This window comes from Neofelis nebulosa, chromosome 10 (assembly GCF_028018385.1).
Source record: "Neofelis nebulosa isolate mNeoNeb1 chromosome 10, mNeoNeb1.pri, whole genome shotgun sequence".
NCBI classification, from domain to species: domain Eukaryota; kingdom Metazoa; phylum Chordata; class Mammalia; order Carnivora; family Felidae; genus Neofelis; species Neofelis nebulosa.
Window position 1 is genome coordinate 69069321 of NC_080791.1, and position 23596 is coordinate 69092916.

The window sequence follows — 23596 nt, forward strand, 5'->3', positions numbered from 1 at the left end:
TGAGATTATGACCTGGGCTGAGATCAAGAGTAGGACGCTTAACCAACTGAGCCACCCAGGTGCCCTGATTCTCTATTAAAAAAAAAAAATTATCTATTTAATTTTTAAAAAAGTAATCTCTATGTCTAATGTGGGGCTTGAATTCACAACCCCAAGATCAAGAGCCAGATGCTCTACCAACTAAGCCAGCCAGGCCCCCTCCTGTTTGGGGTTATTACAAAAATGCCCCCCCCCCAACATTCTTGAACGTGTGTCCTAGTGCACACACACCTGAGTTTCTCTTGGCTGTATTCCTAAGAGGAGCTTGTGGGTCATAGAGTACGCATCTCTTCAACTTCACTAGTTACTACCAAACCTCCCCAAAGAGGTTATACCAACTTACCCTACTGTAAGTTGCTCAACTGCATCAGAAATGAGACAAACTATATCTTTACTATTAAATAAACACATCTTGTTTTCTAAGCAGTGTCTTTCTGAGCCAGGTGCTTCCTTAAGTAGGTTCTAACGGGTCAGCTCTCCTTTCTAGCTTAACATGTTACCATTAAGTGGGTCACTGTTTCTCTTGCGTGTTACCAGTTAGGTTGTTTGGTTAAGACTTGGGAGTAACAAACTCTCTTGCATCATAGGTGATACATATAATTGTTACATCTCAGGGTGGATCACCCCTACATGTGGTTGATCTTTTGCACCGCACTGCATTTGAGCGACTAAGTAGAAGGTTAAGAGGCTGAAACATGGCGCTGGACTGCCTGGGTTTGGATCCTCACTCCGTACTTTCTAGCTGTATCTCAACCAAATTATTTCACCTCTCTGTTCTGGTCCTCTGTTTGCTCATCTACAAAATGAAAATAATGAGTACCTATCTCATGGGGTGACGTGGGGATTACAATGAGATAATGAATGGAAAGTATTTAGAAAAGTGCCTGGCATCTGACTGCTTTGTTATATATCCACGTTAGTTTGGGGAGCAGTAGGATCAGTGATTATGAACATGGGCTGAAGTCGGAGGGAATTTAGGTCTTGGCTCTATTCTCTCCTGACCGTGGATCATTGGGTGAGTCATGTAAACTTCCTATACCTCAGGTCCTCACCTGTATAAACTGGGCTACTAATGGTTACCTCAGGTGCCATGAGGCTTGAGATGGCCAATTCAAAATGCCAAGTGCTGAGCATGGGTGTAGTACATGTTTAGTTGCTGTCATTTTGGCCGCTGGCAGTTACTGTTCCTGCCCTCAGATGCTGGGGTTGAACAGCTGCTGGGTCCTACATCCATAGGTCCCATGTGCTGACCAGTGGGTGGCTGAGGAGAGTGAAAATGTGTGTAGGGACCACAAGAGTTATTCCCATTTGTGTGTAGGTCCCAGACAGCATACACTTAGCTAAATGAGACCCAGTCTCCTTTTAAGGGCTCAGATATGGGGGCATCCCAATACACCGTTAACAGAATACAATAGTGTGTCTGGAGCAAGTAGCTTTGAGGGTCCTGGGGAGGAAATATCTAGTTGGGCAGTCTTCCTAGAAGAGGTTTTTAAGATAAGTCTCAAGAAACATCCATGTAAATGGGAGAAGTCGGAGAAAATATTGGTCATGAAGAACTTTGAATTCCAGGCCAAGGTACTTTTACTCTTAATTCAGTAAGAGATGGAATGCTTTATGTTGCCAGGTGGCTGGGAGATGGGAGCTGGAGTCTGAAAAGTGGTCAGGTGCACTGGGCCAACAGTGGTTGAGCAGCCCTATGGTCTGGCTTGCACCGCCGTCCAACTCTGGTGATTTTAGAAGATGATATTTGGAGAGGGATATGCCTGGGGCAGTTTTAATGCCAAGTTAATTATGTTTTTCTAACACATTTCCAAAAAAACCAGTGCTAAGGTGGCTGGGGTCGCTATTTTAACCCTCACTGTATCATCTTATTGCATGCAAAAAAGATAAAATACATGAGATCAAATACGTGAGTACCTGCCTGGGGTGGTGGATACCTACACAAGTGAGAAAATTGTACGGAAATACAGGCACCCACAAATGAGTACAGTGAAGACTGGGGAAATGTCACTAAGACCGGTGGATTGGATCGATGTCAACATCCTGATTGTGATACAGGATACTTTTGGAAGACATGACGGTTGGGGAGAACTGGGCAAAGTGAACAAAAGATTTTTTTGCACTATTACTTTTTACAACATGCGAATCTTCAATGATCGCAACCAAAATTTCAAGTGAAAAACATTAGTAAAAGTTAGGTTTTGTAGAAAATGTGCCACAGCAAGTCATATCCTGCTTCCCTCAGTTACGCATACTTAGGGGACTTGGGGACACATAAAATAGGCGCCATTGTTTATCCTGGGACCTCAGCTGGAAAGGAGAACAAAGAGCTTAGAAGGAAAGACGGCAACAATGCAGGAATTGCTTCATTACATTGATCTTCCAGAAACTTCACTGACAGTTACCTGTTGCCCAGCACTTGATAGACCGTTCTGCCACAGAAGGCCGACTTGCCTAGCTGTCTTGCCACCGGGTCTGCTACGTCACTTTCGCGCCTCCGAAGGTAGCGTTAAAATTATTTTTATTATAGAAGTGAAGTTTATCCACACACACAAAAGCGGTGACCTGAAGTTACCGGATGTAACATTTTAAAAACTCGAGGAATTTTTACCTGATCCATTACTTTCGGAGAGGACAACCCGCAAGGAGGAGTGGGCTTAGCTTTATGGGCAAGCTGGAGAGGACCGTGCTAGCGGGGCAGGGTTATCACGAACTCTGTAATTACACTTTCTCGGCTATGCTACAGGTTTCGCTTCCCAACAAAAGGGCCGACTTCGACTGGAACGAGCGCTCCGAACTTTTAAAGTGAAAGAGGGGAAGACATGGCAGGCTGGGAATCCGGCTCCCGGAAGGCTTCCACGGCGCTGGAGAACCACCACCGAATTTCCAGAAAAGAAACTTCTCTTCTCCGAACTTGCAGACCTCCGCGAGTCTCGGAGCGCTCTCAGCGGCCCGCCGAGCTTCCGCGCCCCGGACGAGGGAAACTGAGGCAGGGCAGGCGCGGCGCGCGCGGCTCCGGCCTCGGCGCCCGCCGGGAGGAGGGAACCCAGGGTTCCAGAGCTCTCCGCGCGGGCGCGGGCGCCTCCTCCCCGCCCTCCTCCCCGCCGCCCCGCCCTGCTCGGGACAAAGCCCAGGCCCGCGCCGGGAGGGGGCAGGGCGGCTCCCGCGCGCGCCCCGCTCCCCCGTGGGCGCGAGGCTCCGCCCCGCCGCCCCTGCCGGGGGAGCCCGCGCCCCAACGGCTAGGCGGCCGAGCCGGGCCCGCCCCGAATCCCCATGACGTCACCGGCGGCGGCAGGCCCCGCCCCCGGCCCCGGGCGGCAGGCCGCATGACGTCACCGAGGCCCCACCCCTCCGGAGCGAGTTCGGTCCTGGCGTTCATTTCATTCCTGTCCTCATTCCGAACATTCTTAGCATCGCTCGCGCCGCGCCGCGCCGCCCGAGCCGAGCCGAGCCTCTGCAGCCGCCGCCGCGGCCCCGCCGCCCGCCGCGGGCGCCCACCAAGCACTTTGCAGACTCGCTTCCACCCTGCGGGCCGGTCCGCGCGGCGGGGCCCGGGCCCGGGGCGGCCGCGTCCGGGGACAGGCCATGCAGTGAAACCCCCCCACCCCGTCCGCCTTTGCCCGGAGCCGCGGGCAGCAGCCCAGTGCGCCCAGCCGGCCCCGGGGCAGGAGCGGTGCTAGGCAGGGGTGGGGTGGCCCGGCCCGGGGACCGGGAGCCGGGGAGGGAGCCGGGCACCGAGCTGCGGGCGGGGGAACCGGCGCCGAAGTTTGCCTCGGACTCGCCGGGCGCTGCGGCGGCTCCCTTCGCCGAGGTAAGTTGGCGCGCGGGGCTGATGCAGGGTGCGGGCGGGCGGCGCGCGGGGCGCCGGGGGCGGGGGGCCGGCGGCGCGTCCCGCTCGGGCCGCTCTTTCTCTCGCGGCTCCGCTTTGTGTGCGGCGGGCGGGCGCGCGAAGGGCCGGGGCCGGGCCCCCGCGCCCCGTTCAAGGTGAGCGGCCGGGCGCCGCCGCGCGAGTTGCCGGGACGCCAAGTTGGGCCGCGCGCTGCGGAGCCCGCGCGGCAACAGGCGGCCCCCGGCGGCGGCCCTGGAGGCGGCCGGCCGCGCCGCGCCCCCCGAGCCCCCCTCGCCCGCCCGCACGCGCGCACACGCACACACCCTCACACCCTCGGGCAGTTTGCACGGTTTTCTCGGGGAAGTCAGAAGTTCGGAGCGGGCGCGGGCGGGAGAGCCTCCGGCGCCGCCTGGGAGCCCGCAGCCGGCCGCCTCCCCCCAACCCCGCCGCCCCCCCCCAACCCACCCCGGGCGCCGGGACCCCCCGAGGCCGGCCCGGGGTCCGCGCCGACTCGTGCTGCTGGCGGGGGTTCGCTCCTTCTCAAAGATGAAAGAAGGCACGGTCGCCTTTGCCGCTTCTCCAGGACTGTTGCTGCCGCCGCCGCTTCATTGCACATTCAAGTGGAAAATTTTCAGGAGTCAGCAGAAACATTGTGTCCAAAAAAGACTGAGTCGCAGTTACCACCAAACCCTGGAGGAGACTCTCCCTGGAAAACTTCCCTTCGGTAGGAAATACTGGGGGATTTGTTTGTTTATTGGAAGAGAAATGATCCCCAGGAGAGGAGAAAATCAGGGTGTACTTCTAGTCTTTGTTCGTAGCAGCAACACTTGTTTTCAAAAGTCCAGAGGCCCGCTTTCAAGAAAGTTCAACTTCTATGAGTTTCTTTTTTCTAAAATGCATTTGTATATTAAAAAAAAAAAAAGCAAAACTGAAGCAACATTTTAAAAGAGTTGAAAACAATGGAGGGCTCACACTTCCCTTATTCTCCTCCCACGAAAATAAATAAAATCCAGATCATAATTTTCTCTGCTTTTTAATTGTCTTTCTTTTTAAAGATTTATTTAAAGCTGAATGGTGTCACTGTATAAAAATATTTATGAAACAATGAAATAGCAGCCACCAGCATTTCTCAGGAGGCCTGTTAACTTCTCAGAAGCAAGTGACTGTCTGTGATTTGCAGAAATGAAAATTGACCTCCGTAAGCGCTGGAAACTTAGAGACGGATGATGTTCCAGGAGAGGGTCATGTAAAAAGGCCTGTTTTAAAAACAGTGCCTTGGAGGGAGCCCAGGTCCTGGGACAGAAAGGTCTGCAAAACCTATCAGATTTCAAAATGGTTAAACAAACAAACAAAAAATTAAAATACAGATATTGCAGAGGAGCAGAACACTAACAGTTCAGGGCAACCACAAGTTTCTCCCTCCCCACCCTTCTCCTTGATTGTTTCTGGAAGTTTTGCTGGTCTGATCGCTTGTGGTGTGCTGGGTGCCTGCAGGTGGTTACCTGAATAGACGGATCCCTTGTGGAACATGTGATCAGAGCAGGCAGTGTGGGCTTCTGTCTCTGCAGTGACTCTTGCTGGCGTGTGGTGCCCGGGGGTTTCTCCGCCAGGGTACTCTGAGGCACTGGTTGGGGAGCATAGCTCAGGCTGTGCCTAGTGCTTCATCCTTTGACTCTTGGGTTTGTGCCCTTTTGTAGATAGCAGGATCTTTAGGGCCGGACTTAAATCCAACTTTGGTAAGAATCTTTCCTCTTCAGAAGGAAACAGTGGAACTAATTACAAAGTGACTCAGGAAAGACAAATGGATTAGTCGAACCTTTGTTAACAGTGAGGTTTTGAATTGTTGATTATGTTTTGGGGGGAAAAACTTATTTTTCTAATCTCAATATTTCCATAAATGGGCACAGATATTTTTGTTTAGTATTTTGTATGTGCAACTCAGTGTCGAGCTCTCAGGTTTCAGGTTTTAAACAGGGTTTATAATTCTTTGGTTTGTTGTTGGTATATAAAAAAAAAAATGGACTGATAAGCTGTATCCATTACTGTTTCTTGCTGATGGTATAAAAGTGCCAGTGTGTAGACCATTTTATTTTTACTTTAATGGTAAGTATTATTTGGTCTGCAGTTTTAGGGTCGTAGTTTAATATCTTCCCCCCTCCCTTTGTTTTTTTACAATTTTCAAACAAAACTAAGTGACTCTGCCTTGACAGTAAGATTTTAAAAATATAGGAAAGAATCTTTGTATAGACTCCTCCTCTCTGTGATCTTTCGTAAAGTAAGAAATAGAACTCCATCCAGAGAACATGCTTGAGAGATTGATGGAGGGTTTTTTTCCCCCCTTTTCCCCAAACATAAACCAGGACTCACCACCATATATCCTTAATGAAATTTAATTTAAAGAGGGATGGCAACCTAGTTTAGTTTGAGCCAGATTGAAACAAATTTCTCATGGAGAGGCGCTTTTTTGCATTGCGGCACTATGTGTGCTTAGGCCCTAGCGGCAAACTAATTATCTGTTAAGGGCAGGTTTGGGGCGGGGCGGCGGGGGTGGGGGGAGGGCACCATGGGAGAAGTCAGCTTCTTCTCTTTCCCTTTTCCTCCACCTCTCTGTCTTTATACAGCAGGAATTATGTATTTGGATACTCACTTTGGGGATTAATGTTCCCTTTTATTTAGAAAAAGGACAAGCAGATCAAAAGGAAAAAGGTGTTCTGTTTTTTCTGCTGCTTGAGCTTCAGTGATTTAGAGAGCGTTTTGAATTCTGATACTGCAGAACAAGTATAGGAAGGCATTTCTTAATGGGACAGCTGAAGAAGAATATATGTGTATCATTTTCTAGATCATATTTGTTACATCTTCAGTAGAAAAGTATGTAACAGGAATAGAGACTGTAGGTCCCAAATGTTGGATAGGCCTTTGAAGAAATGAGCTGTGCCATTAACAATATTTTAAGGTTCCTTGTTTTAGAAATGGATCAGTGTGACGTGGTGGTCGAACAAGAGTCTGTGCATCTGTGGGATTACTTTTCTTTCATGTCATGTATTATTACATGTTAATTGCGAGCATAATTATACTGACTGCAAATGAAAATTGTGGTGTTCTATCACTCAAAAGGTTGGTGCAGATAACTGCATGTATGAGCCAGTGTCCACATGTGGACAGTAGGTAGGTAACACTTCTAAGCTTGTATTTTAGGCACATCGACTTGTTCCCAATAGATTGTGAAAGAATAAAAAACACTGCTGAGTGAAAGCTGGGTCTACAGTTTGGATCCATTTAGTCATAAAACTTTTTTTTAGGTCTGTTTTTTTTTTTTCCCCCAAAGACTGGAGGATACTGGTCAGAGCAAGCGTTGAGCTTTTTCTGTAGAACTGCAGGGAAATCAGAGCCCACCTTTCTGCTGATAAAGGCACGCATTGCAGCTTCCTCTTTAGAGTTCAGTGACTGGAACTGCAGAGGCTAGTGTCCTACTTCTGAACTCGGGGTGGAGGGTGGGTCGGGGTCGGGAAGTATATTGTAAGCTAATATATTGCCCTTTGACAAACTTGGGCTGTGCTGCTGGGCTGTTGGTATTGGGGACTGACCAATGGCTAGAATAATCTTTTATAGCTGCCTGGTGCTGTTTCTCATTTTATCTGCAGAAGTCACAGATTACCCGGTGGTGTTTCAGTTAGATCCCAAGTCAGGTTTGAACAGTATCAGTGATGCATTTGATTCTTTCATATTCACAAGGGTGATAAAATAGGTAATTCAGGTCCATCTGAAGCCCTTAATGTTTCAGGGTTGGGCTTTTTGACAAATAGCAGTTTAGTCCCCCTTGTATTGTAATTACTACATGGTTTTGAGATCTGGGAAGTTTGAGTCTTCCCTCTTCTGGGATAGTTTGCGGAACCGTAGAGTATTTGGATCGAAATATCTGGAGTGTTTTGATTTTCTTTTGTTTCAAAGCTGTGAGCTATTGAGAGTCCCCAACCCGTTAAGGTTCTCTTCATAAGCTTCCTTGACCCTATTCCATATTTGAACTCCTAGCCGAAATTCAGTCACCTCTTCAGATACATTCAGTCTTCCTAGTGGTGCCTAGTAAGAACATTTTGAAATATGTATTTTTATTTTAGTGAAACCGAATGGGATGCCCTGAAGGGTGGGTTTTGAGGATGGTGTTTCTTACAGGGTGGGTCCCTCTCGGCTCTCAAGTTCTGTCCACTGGCTTTTTGCATGGTTGGGAGGGTTCTCAGAAAGTAGTTTCCATAGTCTGGGAGTCCTCGCTAATGGTGAAACCACTTGTCTGTCTTCTGATTGGAAAGAGGGGAGGGGGATCCTAGAGGCTGGTCTTTTCTATTTTGGGGTAGGCCAAGGGAAGTCTCCATCCTGGCTGTATCTGCCCCCACCCCTGCAAATTTACTTTCCCCATCAATATCTGCTATCCTCATGCAGTGCTTTCTGCCCCTTTTCACATTAGTTTTTAAGGCTGTGTCCTAGGATTTTATTAGCAGTTCTAGTTTGGGGAACAGAGCCCAGCATTGGAAAATGGGTTGAAAAGAAAAAAAAGGAGCTTACTAATGAACAAGTTAAGCACCACCATCGTCTCCAGTGGGGAATTCTGGTTGCTTTTAGGCCTCTGACAGATTTAGATAGATGTATGTGCAAAGTGACTGAAACACTCTTGACTGGGAATATACAGCAATGACGAGTGCTGTTGTTTTTACTGATATATAAACTGAAACACTGCTGCTAATGGTGGGAAATGTTAATTATGTGAGAACATATTGAACTTATATTCTCTGGCATGAACTTTTAAAAAAAAATGCATGAACTGCGCCGCTTTTTTATAGGCACAGCTTTCTAATTATCATAATTCAGTTCAGCTCCGCTCTTGGATGGAGTTCAAGTGCAATCTCCATTTAACTTGAAAGGAGATTTTTTTTTTTTAAACTGAGAGTGTTTAAGAAAATTTGAAAACTTCATCCGAGAATGTTGTCTGCTAAGGTGTTGGTAATTGGGGGGGTTGAGATGAGCACCTTTCCATAATAGATAACTAGATCTGAATGTTAGGTTGACTGTCTTTTTTTTTTCTTTTTGCTTTGCCCTGTTTCCAGACCTGCATCTTGTACATTTTTGCATAACCAGATGCTGTGTGTTGCTGAGTTCCCTTTGAAGACCAGTGTCTTTGCCCAAATAGATAAACCAAATAAGTGAATATTTTATTACCATTAATGATATAACCTCTGTGAAGATAGGAACCTCTTTACAGAGTAGAAAGAAACTAAATGCGGAAATCTTACGAATTCATTTGCCGAAAATCCCCATTAAGCTGTGATACCAACCAAGCCTTTAGAAGGTGATCTCCTCATTTGTTCGACTTTGCATCTCAACTTGATGGCATTCTGTGACAGGAGTCATCTTTGACAGCATTCATTCCACGGTCTTGTGTCCTTTAAATTTTCTATGAGCTTAGTGCCTTTTCCAAGGAAAAAAAAAAGCTAATGAAGCCCAGGCGCCAAATCCTCTGTGGAATCAATTTTAATTGGAAGAAAGAACAACTTCAGCTGGACCTTCCGACTTTCGTCCAGCCTGACTTCTGCTGAAATGCAAAGGGAGCCCGCAGAAACCAAATGACTTCATTTGCTCTGGCACTTAAGAGCCGAATTCACTTCCACGGTGGTGAAATAAAAGGAGCCAAGTGTTTTAAATAGCCACTCCCCGAGGCCCGCCCGCCGGAGTGTTTTGAGAAAAGCGCATTGTCTGCTTGGAGCTCCAGCCGGGAGCCTGCCTGACCCGCCCTCCCCCACCAGGCAGCTCCATTTCTGGGGTTGACATCTGGTTTGTTCTGTTCACCTGATGTATACCTGCGCGCGCGGCGTGCACGCGCGTGGCCTGTAGGTAACGCGTCTTTTTGACATTGAACGTGTGCTGTGTTTCTGGTCTCTACGGGGTTCGGGGGAGGCACGGAGCTAATGGCACAAAATAAAATGTAAACACAGTAGCCGCCCCACATGCCGCTGCTGCCGGGTTTCTGTCCGAAGCTGCTTTCTGGGCAGGCGCGCCTATTGTTGCGGCAGCAACAGGCGGCAGAAGTTGGGGCACCATATGGCGGATGTGGGCCTCAGATAAGCTGTCTGGTAATTTAGCTTATCAATAGCATTTTGATATGCTCCGTTTTCAGATCACCAGTCCCCGTGGCTGGAGATGTCCTGGGGGCGAACTGATTGCGAACCATTGAAACCATTGTGAGCCAAGCTTCCTTTGGTGGAATCTCTTTGAACCCATTCTCCGTGGGCTGCCGTTTCATCTCCCAGCCTTTGGGAGACCAAGGTGGTTAGAGTTAGAAGCCCGTCAGCTGAGGGGACAGCAGCCCTGTCCTGTAATCTAGAACCGTTGGAAGACCTCCTCAGGTGTTTTCACTGAGAGAAAAACGGAAGACAAGCTACCTAATAGCATTTTTCTTGCAGGCAGAGCGGAGAAATTCCCATAATTCAAAATCTGCTTTTGTTTTAAACGCTGGAGAGCTAAGAGAAGGCCGATATTGCGCTTTCTTTGATAAAAGGTTTCTAGTTTTGTTGTGTGCTCAAAAGACCCTCCCCCGATATTCTTTCCCCTCGGAGTTTTACCTTAATCATAAAATATAAAAATGACTAATGCCTATATAACTGGAAACCAGGAGAAGAGTCATCTATGATTTGGAGGGAGGAAGCAGCTTCCTTTTTTTTTTTTTTTTTTTTTACTGGGAACTGTTAAAGAGGGAATGGCTTCTAGAACAGTTCTAGTCAGGTGTCTTAGGGGACCTTGGGCAAAACTACCCTGCCAGGAGGGGACTGACGGGGGTTCTTCCTGCCTCAGTTGCTGGAGCCGGCTCAGGATTTCTGCACACAGTAGGTGGCTGTGTGGAAATTTGAGGGTGTTCATCAGTCTGTCTGATCAGCCACGTGAATCTTATTCAGCAAACGTTTGTGCCCCCGACACGTGCCAGGCACTAGGGAAGCAGGGTGAGACTGTCGGGCACCTTTCCCAACACACCCTCCTTGGATGTTCTCGCTCATCCCCACACTTTGACTTCTGGGTTTGTAGTTCACTGTCCAGAGATCCTTTTGCATGGCTAATTCAGGATGATCCTGACTCCAGTCCATGTCAGCCTCTTTCCACTCCTGTCCCAGGGAGCCTCTGTCCCACCAGTGTTCCTACCTGCCATGTGCATTGCGGCCTTCACGAATCTTTCAACAGTTTGGACGTTACCCCTGGAGCCTTAGGAAGGCTGGGCTCAGTGCAAAGTTGCTGTGCATTTGTCCATAGAGGTGTCCACCTCTAGTTGGGAACCATTGCTGTAGATACTCTTAACGCTTCTCCTCACGCCCGGTCAGACTAAATTTGGCCACCCCTCCTAACTCTGTGTGTGTTACCCCTTGGGAGTGTAGCGGTTGATTTCAGATGTGATTATAGAGGTGAGGTGTGTGTCAGGCTGGCTGGCAAGGGGTTTTTCAGGGCTAATTCTTGTCTGGCGGCTTGCAGAAGCGGTTTTACTTTCTGGGTAGTGGGACTGCTCATGGAGCTCCTCAGGTGGTATCCCTGACGTTGCAGGAGGGGATGGGAAGGGTGATCCTACCAGCAGCCCAGAGATGAGCCAGCTGCCGCTAAGCCTAAGCCGCACGTGCCTTTCGTTCCTTTCTTCTGTCTTCCTTGCACCTCGGGCACTTTGAAATCCAGATGCTCCCAGTTTTGTGTCGAACCGCTACTTGCCCCTGGACGTTTGAACATTTACAGGTGCTATTGGGTGCCAGGGGTTGGGTGATCGGTAAAAGGTGGTCAGAGAATGGCGAGCAGTAACATGTGCCTGCAAAGTTTGCAGTTTAGCAAGGGAAACAGGCCTGTAAAGAGATCATCACAATCTGGTGGGGAAGCTGTGTATATTTTGTATGTCGTGAGTTCCAAGATGCGATGTTTTATATTTGAACACCGTGGGGGTGGGGATGTGTCTTACAGTCGTGGCTGGGCAGGCAGTGGTCCTGACCTGGTATGTGGTTGCACACACTCCTCAAAGCCTGTACAAAGAATGCAGGGAGGAAGAGCATTCGGGGGTCCATTGTGGGGCGCTCGTTAGGATGCTCTTGTCACGAGGGTCGTCGTGTGTGCCAAAGCATGGGTGTTGATGTCTCGGAGAAGCTGTTTGAGGTATATATTACCTAACCTACTTTGCTTATTATTTTCCTCTTTATGTGCAAGACTGACATGTGATTAAAAAAAAAAGTTTCAATATGTATGAAATTTCGATTTCTGAATGATAAGGCAGCGTTCTGGCACGGTTGGTTTCATAGCAATGTTTCTTAGAAATCACGCTGCATGTTACACTCAATGGTGTCTTAGAGTTGAGGAAATGCTGAAGAAACACGTTTACATCTCCACCCAAAAGGATCTGAGGGATCTTTATATTATAGACAGGGGTTGTTTTGAGGGAGTGGGTCAGGAAGGGGCTTTCACTTTTTGAGCATGTGTCATTCTCAGGAGCATGAATTTCCTTGTTTAACCCCAGAATAAAGGGAAAATAGCTCAGTTGTCTAAGTGCTCTCGATAACATGCAAACAGCCGTGTCCCTCAGTGGTCGGGACCGAGGAACCCTTTGCAGAGGAAGTCGTGTTGGAGTTGGGGCTTGAAGGGAAAGGGTTTTATTTTCCTTTTCTTTTGGGGTGTGTGTTGCCAGATGCCATTTTGGGAGCAGAGCGGAGCTGAGTCAGTAGAAAACAAAGGACCCCCTGAAGTACTCTCCAGAGTACTGAACTCAACCCCGAGAAAAGGTGTATTGCCAATCTTTAGCTCCTACAGATCTGAAACTTGGCTTGAAGAATTAATTGGAGGAAGCAAAAGGGAAGAAAGTGGGGAGGCACCTGGTTGACAAGGGGAGTGGGAAGTTTCTGGATTCTGGTTTGGGAAAAGGCAGGAAAATAATGTGGTTTTAAAAGCACAGATTTGGAGGGGCGCCTGGGTGGCTCATTCGGTTGAGCGTCTGACTCTTGATTTCTGCTCAAGTCATGATCCCAGGGTCATGGGATCTGGCTCCGCACTGAACATGGAGCTTGCTTAAGATTCTCTCTCTCTCTCTCTCTTTCTCTCTCTCTCTCTCTGTCCCTCTCCCCTGCTTGTGCGCATGCGCTCTCAAAAAAATTAAAAAAAAAACAACAAACCCACAGGTTTGGTTGGAGTAGGACACTCCTCTGTTGGACCCTTGGCTCAGCTACTTACTGGTTCTGTGGCCTTGGACAAATTACCCTCTGAGCCTTGGTGTCCTCATCCCTGAGTTTCAGTAGAATGCCTCCTGTATGTCTGATACGGAATACATGCTTGGTAAATAGGTATTTCAGGTGTTCTTCTGAATGTCAGGTCTTCACAGCTTTCCTGCCAGGGCAGCCTGACTCTTGAGGAATACCCAAGGCTGAGGCAGAGTTACTTGAAGAGCTGGACTGCAGGTCTCAGGCAAATGGATTCAAATCCAGGAGTGGCTGAGGTCTGAGACCATTAATCACATTGAACCGTATTTCCTCTATTAAGAAGTGATGGAGGAAACCCATCAGTACATATATAACAGGTGAGGTCGTTCCTTGCCAAGTGGTGGTAGTTTGAATTAAATGGAAATGCTTCCAAAGGGGGGTAGCGGGGTGCGCCTTCGTGCACCGAAAGGAAACCTCTTTCTTAGATTGCTGCGTGGAAGCCACGCTCCTAACTTGGGATTGGCTTCTAAAAGGTCTCTGAGATGAGTGAATGGAAGTCATGTTTTCACAGAGAAATTATACCTGGGGCCCTGGACCTGCTGGGGAAACCACTGAGGAATCGCCCATGGAGGTTGAAAGGATCAAGCTTCAGGTGTGAAGGAAGAGGCAGAGACGTACCTTGCCCTTCCTTTTGCTGCCCCCCTTATACTGTTTGTTTTTAATTTTCTTTGGTATCGTACTTTATTTTTTAGAGTACGCTTCACACTCAGCGTGGAGCTTGAACTCACGACCCTGAGATCAAGAGTGCATGCTCTCCTGACTGAGCCAGCCAGGCTGCCCTCCCCGCAACCACTGCACTCTTTAATACCTGTTTGGGAGCAGGTTGCTTAACTTCTCTGCTCTCAGTTTCCACACATGGAAAATGGGGCTGACGCTACCTACTCTGAAGGGTTGTGGGCAAGTTGAGGTAAGAGGCAGCTCAGCAGGCCAGAGTCGCAGGTGTGAGCACTTTTAGAACCCAGACCATCCTGTTCACCTTCGTGCTCCAAGCTCTGAGATGAAGTCTTTGCCCCTTTTATTAGACTCCTTTCTGTCTGTGGGCCTTAAATATACTTCACAGAGTGATTCACGCTTGTGGGAATGGCAGCCCATCCATCGTTTTCCCAGTGTTTTTGCATATTAAGGAGAATGTTTGTTAGTCTAAGATGAATGTCTCTTTGGGTTAGTACCCAGGCACTTCCTGGATAGATGAGCTGGACCTTTTCTGGAAGCTGGCGGGTCTCAGTCTTGTGCCCTAAGCTGGTCCTGCTGTGCTCAGATAGCCAGCTACGCTTCAGGGTGTGTCCGTGTCCCCATGCTTTAAGACTTGGGCCACTCCCTGTGACTGGTCTGAGCAGGTAAGATTGCTTTGTGTGAGCCTGGGCTTGGGACCACCAGCATTTTATTGACATCTCTTCCTGCTGCCTCTTAACCAGGTCACACAGAACTGTGTGTGAGTGAATCTGGTTCCCCAGTCTTGAAATTAAAAAATTAAAATTAGAGATTGTTAAGAGAGATGAGTGGACTTGGCCGGGGGATAGAGGCTTTTGGAGATAGGCAGGCTGACAGCTGAGGAGAGGAGAGAGGCACATTTAAAGACAATTCACAAGCTGTAAGTCTACTAAAAGCCACTGAATTACATAATTTTAAAGGGTAGGTAGATTTTATGGTATGTGACTTCTATCTCATAGAATCAATACAGTGCTGAATCTCGTTATCGCACTGAACAACTTTGTACTCACTTGGAGCCCCTCCCACGCCCCACCTTGCATTTGCATTTGTTTTGCTGGTCAGATGATTAAGGTTGATACTCAGAGTGATGTCCTAATATGAGTTTACATTTTTGCTGGTTTATAGTGAGAGGCCTTCAGGTACCCATTAGAAGTATCTAAGATGTAAGATGTTTTCACTTTATTTTTTTTAATGTGTATTCATTTTTGAGAGAGAAAGAGCAAGCAGGGGAGGGACAGAGAGGGGGGAGACACAGAAACCAAAGCAGGCTCCAGGCTGTCAGCACAGAGCCCGATGCGGGACTCGAACTCATGAACTGTGAGACGTGACCTGAGCTGAAATTGGATGCTTAACCAACTGAGCCACCCAGGCGCCCTGGATGCTGTTACTTTAGAAAGAGTGATTTCAGGGCCTCCTGGGTGGCTTATTTGGCTAAGCATTCGACTCTTGGTTTTGGCTCATGTCTTGATCTCACAGTCCAGGAGTTCGAGCCCTGCATTGTGCTCTGCTGTGACAGCACAGAGCCTGCTTGGGATTCTCTCTCTCCCTCCCTCTCTCTCCGCTCCTCCCCTGCTCGTGCTGTCTCTCTCTCTCTCTCAAAAATAAATAGACTTAACAAAAAAAAGAAAGTAATCTCAATAATGCGGAATGACTTGCTCCTTACTGATACGTGTTGGCCACATTGACTGCCCATATGGCTTACACTTGAAGCCAGAAGCAATCCAAGACCTTAATAAATACCAACAAGGAAAAACTGGGAGATCATGAGAAAGAGACACTCGAAAGTCACCTGAGGCCACAAGTCGAGTATTGAATCTGATTTGTAAATTGTCTTAAGCAGGGAAGAAAAGCACCCAGAGTCAGGTTAATTTATACCCCAACTTTCAGGTTCTGCTCTGCCCAGTTTTTGTTTTTGTTTTTTTTAATATTTATTTACTTTTGAGAGAGACCGAGCATGAGTGGGGGAGGGACAGAGAGAGAGAGGGAGACACAGAATCCGAAGCAGGCTCCAGGCTCCGAGCTGTCAGCACAGAGCCAGACACAGGGCTCGAACTCGTGAATTGCGAGTTCATGACCTGAGCTGAAGTCGGATACTTTAACCCACTGAAGCGCCCAGGCGCCCTGACGCCCCTGCCCAGTTTTTTCTTAATTGTAATTTGGTCTTGTTTTTTTGTTCTCCCATGAGATGCTCCCTGTCTTCCTCCTAATAACTGTTTGTGGCAGTTTTTATCCATTGGTATTTTGTAAATGGTTGTCTTCTGTTTCTTGTGGCTATGTAACTGCTTGCCTGATACAGTCCTGCTTCTTGTCTGTATGTAAACAGTAGTTAATAGCACCCTCTTTTACTCTCAGATGCCCCGTTTGGATGATAAACTATACATACAGTCATTTCACTGTTAGGAAACTGTTGAGGAAACTGGGTGACCTCCTCGAATTAAGCAGAATGGAGAGCCTATCTTGGACAGGGGGCCTTGTGCCCAGGGGTTGAGCTCCTGACAGAATTAATCTGGAAAGTCTGTCCCAGGCTGTTTCTGAGACCAGAGCTCCAATAGAGGAGCTATTCCTATAAACCTGTGTTGCATTTAACCAGGTTGCTTCAAACCCTCTGCTCTTCTGTAGATCAATTCATAATGTATTAAAAAAAAAAAAGTGTCCATTCATAGGAATGATTCAGCATTGGTTCATTTCCTTTTAGACTAGCAAAGTTTAATTGAGAAGTTTTTCCCAGTGGAATTCTGAAAGGTTTGTATTGTGTGAAATTCGGGAATTTCAGATTATATTTTAGGACTTGTGGTCTCAGTACTCTTGACATTCTTAGGTTTCAGGCTTGCTTGTCTGTTCTTTGGGAGACTGTGGGATCACGTCCTCTGATGTACCTAAATATATAAGGCAGGCAGGGCAAGTGGAGTGGAATTTAAGACATTTTAGTATTTTGCCTAAAACCAAAAGTAATTGTAACGATACTGCTCAGTTCCAGGTGGTTGTTTTGACACCACTGTTTACTTAGTTATTTTGTCATGCACTTTAGGCAGTAACTTGGGCGGGTGTTCAGCCCACTGTGGTGTCTTTCAGGCCTGAGCTTGGAGAACTGCTTCCTTGTCGGGGCCATTCATAGGGCAAAGGCATTTTTGAGGGTCCACCAGGGGCCAGGATCTTGGTCCCTCCACTTCCAGCTGTGTAGAAAGAAGGCGCGGTTGGACAGCCCCTGCCATTAGTTCCCTTGTGCCCTTGGGCAGGCAAGTCACTTGAAAATCTTGGTTTCCTTCTCTGGGAAGACAGTGCTGGGCCACCTGTCGCCCTGGCCCGCTTTCGAGCTGAGCTTTAAAGAGATAAAATGTGAGAACCTTAGGCAGAAAGGTCCTGGAGAACTGCGTCTTTATCGGTGTCATTCCATACACAACCCCAGACACCCCTCCTAAAGGCTGGATATGTGGACCAGGAGCAATACTGCTGGGTGCCCCAATTCCCGGGCCACTCTGGGGGAGTTTGGGTAAGGAAGAGGCTGACTGGCCAGGTTCTGTCTTAAGACCGTTCTTTAGCATTACCTCATTTAAACCTAAGAGCTCCATTTGTAGTCGAAGAAAGTGAAGCTCAGACAGGTTTTAATTCCCTGCCAAAGGTCACACAGCCAGTGTGACCGTGTAACAGGGCCAGTGTTTGAAGCCAGTTCCTTGATCTGTGACTCCTCAGCTGCCAGGCCAGAAAGATTGCATATTAAGTCACCTGTCAGGTTTTATTATTATGGCATTTGAATGGAGTTAAGATAGATTATGACATTGAAATTAGAGGTAAGCTTCCCCTCACTTGGTGTATTTGTGCAGAAAAGGTAAATAAAGTACACAATACCTTTGTTTTGTGTTCTTGGTGACCTGTTTTACTCTGTCTTCCAAACAAACGTGTGGCTAAGGTCCTAAAAAGTTGGGTGTGACTCTGTCAAGCCTTTTATCAGGGAATTGTCTCACCTGGTTTTGTCTTCTGGAGAAGGGGCAAGAGTCACCTCTGTCCTTTGGGTTTAGTCCTCAAAAGACTATCGGGACTCCAGGGGTGCCTGGGTGGCTCAGTCGGTTATGTGTCCGACTTTGGCTCAGGTCGTGATGTCACGGTTCATGGGTTCGAGCCCCACATCAGGCTCTGTGCTGACAGCTCAGAGCCTGGAGCCTGCTTCCGATTCTGTGTCTCCCTCTCTCTGCCCCTCCCCCGCTCGTGCTCTGTCTCTCTCTCTCTCTCTCTCTCTCTCTCAAAAATAAGTAAATATTAAAAAAAAAACAAAAACAAAAAGACTATGGGGACTCAGTACCCCTCAGTGCTCAGGGTATACTGGCCATTGAAAATGAGAGGGTAAGGCTCCTGGGGACTGGGTTGATCTGAACTCCTTTGTGTTTGTGTGTATTGTGTGTGTGGAGGGGAGGTTGATGATCCATATTGCTGTGTGTGTGTGTGTGTGTGTGTGTGTGTGTGTGTGTGTGTGTGTGGAGGGCCACTGATGCTGTTTGGAGGCCTAGGACTGGACCTTCCAGTTTCTCTGGTTTTTCTTTGGAATGTGCTCTGTTGGCAGGCTGTCAGAATATGTCAGCGCCCCCCTCCCCACCTGAAGGCCTGGATATGGAAATGGCCTTATGCCGGGGGTAGGATTTAGGCAGGCAACCTTGACTTCACTCCTTGTTAGCAAGGGTGCTTGGGAACCTGGGAGATGGGATCAGTTCCTTCCCTTCCCCGCCCAGGTGACCACCTGAAAAACACACCTTAGGCTGTGCTATGTGGGGAGCAGTGGCAGAGGCTGAGGGAAGAAAGGGTTAATGGGCTTGCTCAGAGCCCTTAATAATAAGGCCTCTGAAGAAGACCTTAGGGTCTTCAAAATGGGACTGCTAATGGGGTTGCTACCCATCTTTGACACCTTGGCTGGTTTTTAGTGAGAGTGGGCTGGTTGATCCTCCTTTTCTCCTTTTCACCTAGTTCTGGTGACTCTGGTCCAAAAGGGCAAGTTGGGGCCACTGGTGGCCAATTTCTGGGCCCTGTGCTCTCGTCTTTCCCTCCTTCCCAGTACTGGCCCACTCCTTTCTTGGAATCTTCATGCTCCTGTGCCTTTTGGGTTCTTCCGCCATTGGCCATTTTGGTTTTGCCCTAATTTTGTGTAGTTCTCTTTGTGTAGCACAGTAGCTAACAAGCATGGTTTTGAGGTCAGACCCTGGTTCTGGCTCCAGTCCTGCTTACTGGGTGTGTGATCTCAGGTAAATTTATTCTGTTTCCTCATCTGAAAACTGAAAATAATAATATGGTTAGGTGACCTGATGGAATATGGCAAATGGCCCACAGTGAGCTTCTGCATTGTCTTCCCCAACAGTTTCTGCAGCCCCCTGCCTCCGGTCCCCACCTCCCCCCAAGGTTCTGAGGGCTTTGTCCCGGCCAGAAGGGACCAGTCAGACTGGAACGCGTTTATTTGCTTTTCCATCTTCCTCTATTGGCTTTAGTTTTAAGCTTTTTCCCAGCCTCCACTCTTGCTGGATTTCCTGCTCTGTGGTATTTCTCCCTTCAGACAATTTCCCTTTTGCTTCCACGTTTTCACGCACAGACACGCATCTGCACACGTGTGCATGCCCTCTACTTTTCACCCGTGATCTTCTGCTCTTGTCACTCGGAGATCTTAGAAATTGTCCCTGCAGTTCCCTAAGGTTCACCAAAAATGGCCCTCAGAAAAGCCCCATTTATCGATTCTGGTACCTTTAACCCTGGAGAGCACTGAATCTTTTTTGGCTTATGGAGTTACCAGCACTCTCAAGAGTTGTTGCTGTTTTGAAAAGACATAACTGATAACTACATGAACTTGTAGAATTACACACATTTCTCCTACTCCTCTCTTTGACCTTGGGCAACCTCTTTAATCTTTTGGAAACTCTGTTCCTTTACCTGTAAAATGGACACAGTAGTGCCTTCTTCTCAGGTTACAGCAAGATTTAGGATGGCACCTGACAGAGAAGGCAGTGTCCCATAAGTGTTAGTGGCTGTTGACCACTGTGATTACTGTCACCCAGCAGCTAAAAATTAGAGTGCCAAGTACCTCTTCCTGTAACATTTTTCTCTCTGAGGGAGTGGGATAAGAATAGTATCTTACTGTATTTAAAAAAAAAAAATTACTTATTTTTGAGAGAGAGAGACAGAGTGTGAGGGGGTGAGGAGCAGAGAGAGAGGGAGACACAGGATCTAAAGCAGGCTCCAGGCTCTGAGCTGTCAGGACAGAGCCCGATGTGGGGCTCGAACCCACGCACTGTGAGATCTTGACTTGAGCCAAAGTCGGACACTCAACCGACAGAGCCACCCTGGCACCCCGTGTCTTGCTGTATTTTATTTCAGATTGGTCAGACTTTTTATTATGGGTGAATTCAGTACAGTAGAGGGCCTTTGTGTCCCATCATCACTTAGTAACAATCATCAACGCATGGCCATTCTTCTTTATTTGAGAGAGAGAGAAAATATGAGAGAATGAATCTTAAGCAGGCTCCCACACTCAGCGCAGAGCCTGATGTGGGGTTCGATCCCATGACCATGGGATCATGACCTGAGCCGAAACCAAGAGTCAGTGCTCAACTGACTGAGCCACCCAGGTGCCCCAACTCATGGTCATTCTTGCTTCTTCCAAATGCCTGGCTCCTCTCCCACTAGACTTCCATTCTGAAGCAATCCCAGATGTCATACTATTACATCTGTAAAGTTTCCAGTGTTTAAAAACTATCACTCCTTAAGAAAGAAAAATACTAACTGCAATATCATCACATTTTAAAAATAATTCCTTAATATAAAATATCTCTATCTATAAAAGTCATTTTTCAGATTTCCTTGATTGTCTGTCTCGTCAACGGTTTCCCACAGTTGGGTTTGTTTAAGTCAGGATCCAGAGGAGATCTACAGCTTGTGTTTGGTTATTGTGTTTCTTAAAACTCTTTAGACACCTCTCTTTCCTCCTTTACTTTTCCCCTTGAATTGATGTGTTAAAAGAGCCTTGTGGTTTCTGTCTTGAGTTCCCCTCCTTCTGGATTTTGTAGCTGCATTTGCATTCTCAGGGTGCCGTGTGTCGTGTTCCACTATCCTGTTTTTTCCGCATAAGTGGGAATCTAGATCTATCCGCTCCATCCGGTTCAGGTTTGTGTATATATATATTTTTTTTTTTTTGAGAGGAATACTTTTTTCTCTTAAAAAAAAATTTTTTTTTAATGTCTGTTTTTTTTTTTTTTTCTTGAGAGAGTGCAAGGCGGGGAAGAGCAGAGAGAGAGGGAGACACAGAATCTGAAGGGGGCTCCAGGCTCTGAGCTGTCAGCACAGAGCCCAACTTGGGGCCCAAACCCATGGAACCGCGAGGTCATGACCTGAGCCAAAGTTGGATGCTTAGCTGACTAATCCACCCAGGTGCCCTGAGAAGAATATTTCATAACTAGTATTCCCACAAGAGGTACATAATTATAATGTCCAGTTGTCTCTCTCTTTGTGATATTAACAGCCATTGATTTTTCTTCTCTGCCTGTATCTGTTATTTCTTGTGGTCTTTATAAACTGCTCATATTCCAGTCCTCTTGTTCTTTGTTTGTGAGCTAGAATACTCTTACATAGAGAAACTTCTCTTATCAGTTATTTGGTTAACCTGGTGTATAGTTTGTACAAGAAAGGCAGGTTTCTGGTTTTGTTTTTTGTTTGAGTATCACTAGGCAGTCATAGATTTTTAAGTTATTGGGTACATTGTAGTTCCTCCTCTGATATTCAGATTGTACCATCTTTGGCCAATTGGAGTTTCTTTAGTGGGTTCCTGCTGTCCATTTATTTACTGTGTTCTTGGACAGAATGAACCATTTCTGCGGGATGTTGGGTTCCTTTTAATGGAAAACAGTATTTCAAGGCTACGGTGTGGATGCTGGGATCCCTGCTCCCCCTCATCCCCACCTTGTTCAGAAATGGACCCCACTTTCCACGTCAACGCGTTGACCCAAGGTAAAACCTGTCCTTGCACACTTGTCTCATGTTGGCCCCTTTGGCTCTCAGTCATATTTCCACACCCTTGCTTGTCATCTTGTCCTTTTCTCCCTTAAGAAAAAGGCCAAATCAAAGAATTCCCCAGGGACAGTTCATGGTTTGACATTCCTCATGAAGGCCAAAGCTCATATTAATTTAGGCTTTACAGAAGACTTCAGTCACTGCCCTCAGTTTTGGTCCTTGTTTAAATAACCAGAAGGTGAGAAATTCCTTATCTTATTACCTTTCAGAGCCATTCAGACTGCAGGCTCTATTTTGATGAGATTGTTGGGGTCATTTACACACATCTGTTTGAATAAATACTTGTTGAATTAAGTTTTGTATTTTGCTGTCTTGAAGTGTTTAAAATAGAACATATTTAATCTCTTGGTCATTTAAAGAATTTATCACTAATACATTATTTTCATAAGCCAAAAAAAAATGTTAAAGTGGTGTGGTTTTAGGCAGATTTATGCAGTGGAATCCTTAGAACACAGCAAGTGTGGTGCTGTTGTGGGAACCTGAGAGTAAGCCTCTAAGCCTAAAGTGAGTGCTGTTAGACTTATTTTTAGTAATCCCTATCTTTGTTTCTTGGAAATTGTTTTGATGCCCATGTTGGTTCATTGCAGAATGTGACTGAGGAAAAAAAAATTACAAGAAAATTAAAAGCTCATTTCAAAGAGAAGCTAGAATGCTCTCCTCAGAGGGTCCATTTGGGCCTGGACTTTCAGCTTCAGTAATACTTTTTTGTTTGTTTGTTTTGTTGATGAAACAAAGCCATGTGCGTTCACAGACCAGCCAACACAGCCACACAACAGAATGAGTGAATAATCCTGAAATTATCATCATTCGTGACATCCCTGAGAAATTAATCAGCGTCCTGGCCTGTGAAATTTTGGATATGCATTTAGATATGCCCCCCCCATTTTTACTTTCATTTTTTTTTTCTTTTTTTTTTTGAAGGCAGTGAGCTTCATTTAATGGTTCCTCTGTATTAAAGCAATGTACCGCATTGTAGGGGTTCTTCCCTCCCCTTTCCTCCATGGGCATAGAGGGCAAGGAGCCCTGTAATTCATAGGCAGGCAGGCCTCTGTGCCCCGAGGTAAACTCGGTTCCACAAAGGGAATTTTCATTGTGGTCCTGTGGCTCCCTGACATAGTGGAGGCTTCAGGAGGCTAGTGGTAAAAGCTACCAAAGAAAAAGCTGGACCGGAGCCACTGACGTCATGTCAGTAAATCTGTTGGAGGAGCCCCACCGAGCAGCGCCTGCCAGCCGGCCCCTGCACTTTGGCCTTGCCTGGTCAACTGTTCTCGCTGTTTCCTCCACCCCCACGCCCCCCCCCTCGCCTACATTGTTGTTTTCTTTTCCTTTTCCCTCTGTGTGGCTGGGCTTGTGTTGAAACCCGTACACTCTTTGAAAATCACCCCTGAAACTGGTCCTATGTTTGATGCCCTCCCCCGGGGGAAGGGAAAACCCAGGGCTTGGTGGGCAGGGGAGGATTGAAAACTTGCCCCCAGCGGGACTTCTTGATGACGAATGATCCATGAGGACATCATGGGAAACAGCCAAGGTGCCAGCTCCTGACTCTGTACTTTTAGAGAGCTTTGCTCTTCAGTACTGGGTGTGTGTGTGTGTGTGTGTCCCCTTCCCCATTTGTCTGTTTGTACACACATGTGTGCGTATGTGTGCGGCAGGGGAAAGAGAATAATGTTCAGCAGCAGAGGTTGGTAGAAGTCCCGAATTGCAGAGTTCTGCAGAGGGTGATTTA

General features: G+C 47.2%; 1 protein-coding gene across 9 annotated transcripts in view; it reads left to right on the plus strand.

The window, feature by feature from the left end:
- Nucleotides 1-3737: 3737 nt before the first annotated feature.
- Nucleotides 3738-23596, plus strand: part of TEAD1 (TEA domain transcription factor 1) — a 270973-nt gene continuing 251114 nt past the window's right edge. For 8 of the 9 annotated variants that reach the window (XM_058688276.1, XM_058688285.1, XM_058688277.1 and 5 more), the window contains exon 1: nucleotides 3746-3850. The gene's annotated coding sequence lies outside the window, so the exon portion shown is untranslated. Of the gene's footprint in view, nucleotides 3851-4451; nucleotides 4593-23596 lie in introns of all 9 variants that reach the window. The other variant, XM_058688278.1, reaches the window with a different exon arrangement.